The following is a 6,000-nucleotide window of genomic DNA, read 5'->3' on the forward strand; positions in this document are numbered from 1 at the left end:
CAGTTAAAATCAAATAACCTTTAATTATAGGTTTTCTCATTTTATTGTTAATCTCAGACACCCGTTATCCAAGTACTTAAGAGCTTTGATTTTCATCTTAAATAGTTCAGTATGTTCATCTTATCTACTTATTTTCTTAAAATTTTTGACTGTTATTAAAATTTCTCGTGTCAATATCAGGCAAGGAGGAAACGAAACATAATATGCAAGAGTTGAGTTCAAAATTTTTAACCTAATATCAACCTATTTTATAAAATAACCAGATTTTTGAATATAACCCATCTTTTGGTATGTTTCTTTAATAAACTACTTTCAAATTCAACATATATTCGCAAAACAGCAAATATGTATTTGAGATAGCATCGTAACTAATAATTAATTGTAATAAGTAAACTGAAAACATCTTTGCTATCACCTATTACTTAAAATCCAATTTCACTTGAGATAAAAATGTGTTTGTTTTTTTAAAATTTAAACTAAATTTACTTCTTTATTATTTCTTTTATTGTTCTGATTCAACTTGAGCTAATTCTCAGTAAGTGTTCAAGTTAAAGGTCATTAAATATTTCGCCGATGATGTTTTCTTGCAGGAGCCTGCACAGCGAACAATCCATATTTAATGCATCTGTGAGCCAATAGTATTTTAGGTCTATGTATTTTTTTAGTGTAAGATTTTGTTTGTTTGTTTTGCAATTTCGCACAAAGCTACTCGAGGGCTATCTGTGCTAGCCGTCCCTAATTTAGCAGTGTAAGGTTAGAGAGAAGGCAGCTAGTCATCACCACCCACCGCCAACTCTTGGGCTACTCTTTTACCAACGAATAGTGGGATTGACCGTCACAATTATAACGCCCCCACGGCTGAAAGGGCGAGCATGTTTGGTGCGACCAGGATTCAAACCCGCGACCCTCGGATTACGAGTCGCACGCGCGGGCCGTATTCCAAAACAACGTATATTTTTCTTTATGTACACTCTGTTCAAATACGGAATAATTTTGTCTCTTTGGAACATAATTGTTGCAACCACTTTACCTTCAATCTCTCTTACTAGAAATATGTGATTGTTTTGGAAAAATCAAGATACCAAGATAATTACTTTAGTTGGTACAATGATATGTCTGAATCATTTGTATGATCAAATGAGATGATTTAAATGCTTGTATCCTATAAAAGTAAACAACTCCATTTTTAACTCAGACACTTATCTATGCTAAATTATGCTCTGCATGCCATCGGTGTCACAGAGTAACCACGCTTATGTTTTAGTAGTTAGAATATCGAAACACTTTACTGTTATTTTATTACGAGTGAACAATGTGTGCGTGTGTTTTTCTTTTAGCAAAGCCACAAAGACTATCTGCTCAGCCCAAGGAGGGGAATCGAACCCCTTATTTTAGCGTTGTAAATCCGGAGACATACCGCTATACTAGCGGGGGGCACGAGTGAATAAACCATGCATATTCAACCTGTGAACACAAATTATTTTAACTGTGATAAGTAAAGTAGAATTGGGGGAGACGTCATTTTAAACTAAATGGATAAGAAAGTAGACCTATTTAGTTCTAAACTTGATTTCAAATTTACTACAAGTCAAGTCAGAGCAAAATAGAGAAATTAAGGACTTAATTGACGTACAATAAACAATGCAATGACATAATTTCTCTAATAACAGAGTAAGTATGCGAAGTACCAATTTATTTATCTGCTTTAATAACTACCGTCAAATACTGTTAGTAAACCTGGCAATATTAATATTGTTGGCGTTATCAAGAAAGAAAAGGCATTATCATCTATACTCTGTGGTTTTGAGTTAATTCTAACTGTTACTCCTGTTCTTCATACAACAATGACCACAGTGGTTGTACCTTAATAGTGGCGAAGGAAGGAAGGAGTCATTGTTCTAGTTCATGAGTTTTCCTCCAAATACCTCACAGGAAAAAAGGCAAGCTTTAAAAGGTATGTACTTAACCACAAATGAATTCATACCTGGGTTCTGAGAAATAGCTTATGAACTCCATCTTTGCTTAGTCTCATGCTTTACCAGTTAATATCAAGCAGACATAACTGATTTCGTTGAGTAAGATGATGTTCGTCAAGGCAACATTTTCTAGGTATATTTAAGTTTCAATAAAAATTTCGAAACATCGTATTCAATACCAATTCAACAGGAAGACACCAGGCATGTCTTCCTCTATTCTGACAATAAATATTTCTTGTCTCTCTTATCATTTCATAATTGTGATTTTAAACAAGCGATCCAGAGGGTATTGCTAAAACAAGATGGTCACATTCATTGGTAAAAGATAGTCCAAGAGTGGGCGGTGGGTGGTGATGCATCGCGTTTATTTACTTTTGTTTTACCGTCGCACCAAACTAGCTCTCATTTTAAACTTTGGGGCGTTATAATGTAATGGTAAATCCAACTAGTATAAGACTAGGCCAAGAGTTGGCAGTGGGTGGTGATGACCAGCTGCCTTTCCTGTAGTCCTATACTGCTAACTTAGAGACGTTCATCGCAGATAGATCTCGTTTAGCTTTGCACGAAATTCAAAAATAAACTTCAGTGTTAGGAACGTAAACCCCACAAACTGCATTCCATTTATATCCGTGTTTTTATTCATTCTTAATTTTAGTTGGTTTCTAAACAAAGCGTTAGATGACAGTCTTATAGAATAGTTAAGTATCGATTCCTACTTATTTAGTACTTACACGAACATGTCGCTATTTTATATGATAATTCAATATGGCTTCAAAGATAATGAAAATACCACACCTTCTATGGTACTTATATTAATGTACGCGATTTTGTATCCTGAGATTAACAGTATCACTTTGAAGCAAACAAGTCAAATCCCTTAAAAACTGGTTTAACGAACAAAATCAAGTAACAAGAATGAACATATTACATCATCATTTAACCTAAGTCTTTGAGTAAACTATGTCTTTCCTCATTGGTAAGGAAGTTATGTGAAAATTACCTTTACAGTTGTATATTACTGAAAAACAAACCACTACATGAGACCTTACTTAGAAACCTAAACAGAACCTTACGAAACTTGAGAAAATACGAGTGCGTTTAATCATTCAATCAGTAGACAAATATTTGTAAAGTTTATTACAAACATGCAGGTGAGTACCTATGAAGATAGCTAGATCTATAGATAGGGACTAAACTGGTGTAGTTTAACATCAATACAATACCAGTAACAACAGTAATATATAACAATACGACTTTATTTTGTACTTGTGATTAAATCCAACGACATGGAAGCGTTTTATCAGAAATTAATGGTTCTCATATATTTTTATTGGGCATATTTATTACATGTATAAAGCCTTAAGGTTTATGTTTATTTGTGAATAGTTTGTGTTTATTAGTGGGTGAACGTAAGTGTTATCAAATAGCCTGGATAGTTACTCTGTTTAGTATCTCCGGTATAAACAACTGATATCTGATATGTTGTATTTTGTTTGTTTATTTGTTATTTATTTGGGGATAAAAGAAGTTACTGAGATATAATCTTTACTAGCAGTACTACTATACTATAATCTCAAATCTGATATGACCACATTAATTTACTGAGTAATTCCAAATTCTTCATAATTGTCTAATTGGTTTTAAAATATTTTTTTTTATTTCTAATCACAAAAAACAGCCAACTTTTGTAGTGTTCATGGTATAATTGCTACTGATGTATTGTAGGTATACAGTCAGTTACTTCCCATGTTCATTACCACTGAAGGTAATATATTCACATATGACGACTTGAGAATTAAACAATTAAACATGTGCAATGTAATATTCAGGGAAATATGATATTTCTGCTAATACTATGTCCACTACTTTGTAAGTGAGACACATGTATAACTCTTGTGTCTATTCATCACTTTCATATTACATTTACTTTTATAAATTCACGTAGTAAGTTCTGTCTGTTGTATACTGACAAAAAGAATTCATTCAAAACCCACATAGCTAGCAGGTTTATCTTAAAAATCCTTTTTTAAAATATATGTTTTAAGTCTAAAATCCTAAACATAAAATTTTGTAAAAACAGCTAAGGAACTTTTAGCTGTAATACGTCTCGGAGAACAATACTGATTACAATATTTTAAATATTTTTCACAGGTTATATTAAAAATAAAATGTTTTCTGTTAAAACGTTTTTATTAACTTCATTATTCAAATTACCAAACTTAGTTCTCTAATAGAAAATCGAACATTTAAAAGTTGACGAATAAATGTCTCAATCACCCTACACTAACATCTCTTACCAAATAAGATCATGAAATGGAAAAATTGACTTGTTTTCCAATTGGCCCAGCGACTTAAGAGTTAACACATAACGGATGTACAAACACATAGATACACAGAATTTTGTGGTTTATGAATATTACATATATGTATATAGACAGATGAAATACAAGTAATAAAATATTAGGCTTGTCTATCAACATTTTATTGCATTTTCTAACGTAGAGGACATTAATAAGTTTTTCAAATATTGATATAACTTCTAACAATAGTTATGAATGTTTTAATGACTACATTTAGTCATGTTTTCAGTTCGATAAAACTTTGATAATCTGCAACAAAAAATAAAATATTTAAGGTTTCTTCACTTGTCTTTCAATTGGTCCATTTTATTTTCATTGTTTTAAGAAAAACCAAAGATATATTAATTACACCTTTAATAACTTCTAACAAAATATAATATACTGATCATCCACTTTCAACATCCAGTGTTACCATTAAGGGATAGCAGCTGATTATGAGTAAAACAAAAAAAATCCTTTTGATTGAATATAACATAGTGTAATATATATATTTAAAATAGTATCGATGTGCGTGTTATCTGGTTTACATATATTTATATATATATATACATATATTTATATATATATATATATTATAACCATAATTTTTAAGCCATAAACAAAACGCTTTAAAATGAAACAAAATACATGTATATAATTTTTTTAAAGAATTCTATGGTACAAGGTATAACGTGGGATTATAAAATGTGTCCTAGGTTTTGTAGGTGACTGCCGAAAAGGACCAATATTGCTGTGGGCATACACCGTCTATCAGTCTTAACCTCCAATTCGCTAGTCTCACATGAGAAGATTAGAAATTAGGAGAGCGAAATGTAGGTGGTCAAGCCCACAACGTCCCACATCTATATCACCCTTCACTGCCTACAGACAGTTGTAGGAAGATGACTGCTTCCCCAAGTTAAAATAAGAACATCAAAAAGATGAAAAATAAGTAAATAAATAAAATAAAAAATAAGGAAAATAAGGTACTTACGTCTGGTGGTAAGTAAGATAAAACTTATCTTTTGAAGATAGCACTTTCCCACTTTAGAATTTATTATACATGATAGGAGAACAAAAAGAAAAACAAACCTCAAAATATATACAAAAATGTATAACAATGATATGGAACAATACAGCAAAAAAACAACAGCAAATAAATATACAATATATACAACTATGTAAATAAACATGAGAAATACAAAAGTAGAAATTGAAAAACGAATATATATATATATCTACATATATACATATGTGCACCAAATAATATATATATATATATACATCTCTACATATGTACACCAAGTAATATATATATATATATACATACGTACACCAAGTAATATATATATATATATGTACATATGTACACCAAGTAATATATATATATATATATGTACATATGTACACCAAGTAATATATATATATGTACATATGTACACCAAATAATATATATATATATACATATGTACACCAAGTAATATATATATATATATACACATATGTACACCAAGTAATATATATATATACATATGTACACCAAGTAATATATATATATATATATATATACATATGTACACCAAGTAATATATATATATATATATATATACATATGTACACCAGATATTGAATTTTGAAAAAATGAATTGGTACATGAAAGTACACTAATGTTACACATCGTCTGT

At 30.5% G+C, this 6,000-nt stretch overlaps 1 long non-coding RNA gene across 1 annotated transcript; it reads left to right on the plus strand.

The window, feature by feature from the left end:
• The first annotated feature begins 3,019 nt into the window (after positions 1 to 3,019).
• Positions 3,020 to 5,304, plus strand: LOC143258060 (uncharacterized). Its single transcript, XR_013032124.1, has 2 exons — positions 3,020 to 3,127; positions 5,032 to 5,304. It is a non-coding gene; the product is annotated as an uncharacterized LOC143258060 (long non-coding RNA).
• Positions 5,305 to 6,000: the final 696 nt, after the last annotated feature.

The sequence above is a fragment of the Tachypleus tridentatus genome, chromosome 7 (genome assembly GCF_004210375.1).
Source record: "Tachypleus tridentatus isolate NWPU-2018 chromosome 7, ASM421037v1, whole genome shotgun sequence".
Lineage (NCBI taxonomy): Eukaryota > Metazoa > Arthropoda > Merostomata > Xiphosura > Limulidae > Tachypleus > Tachypleus tridentatus.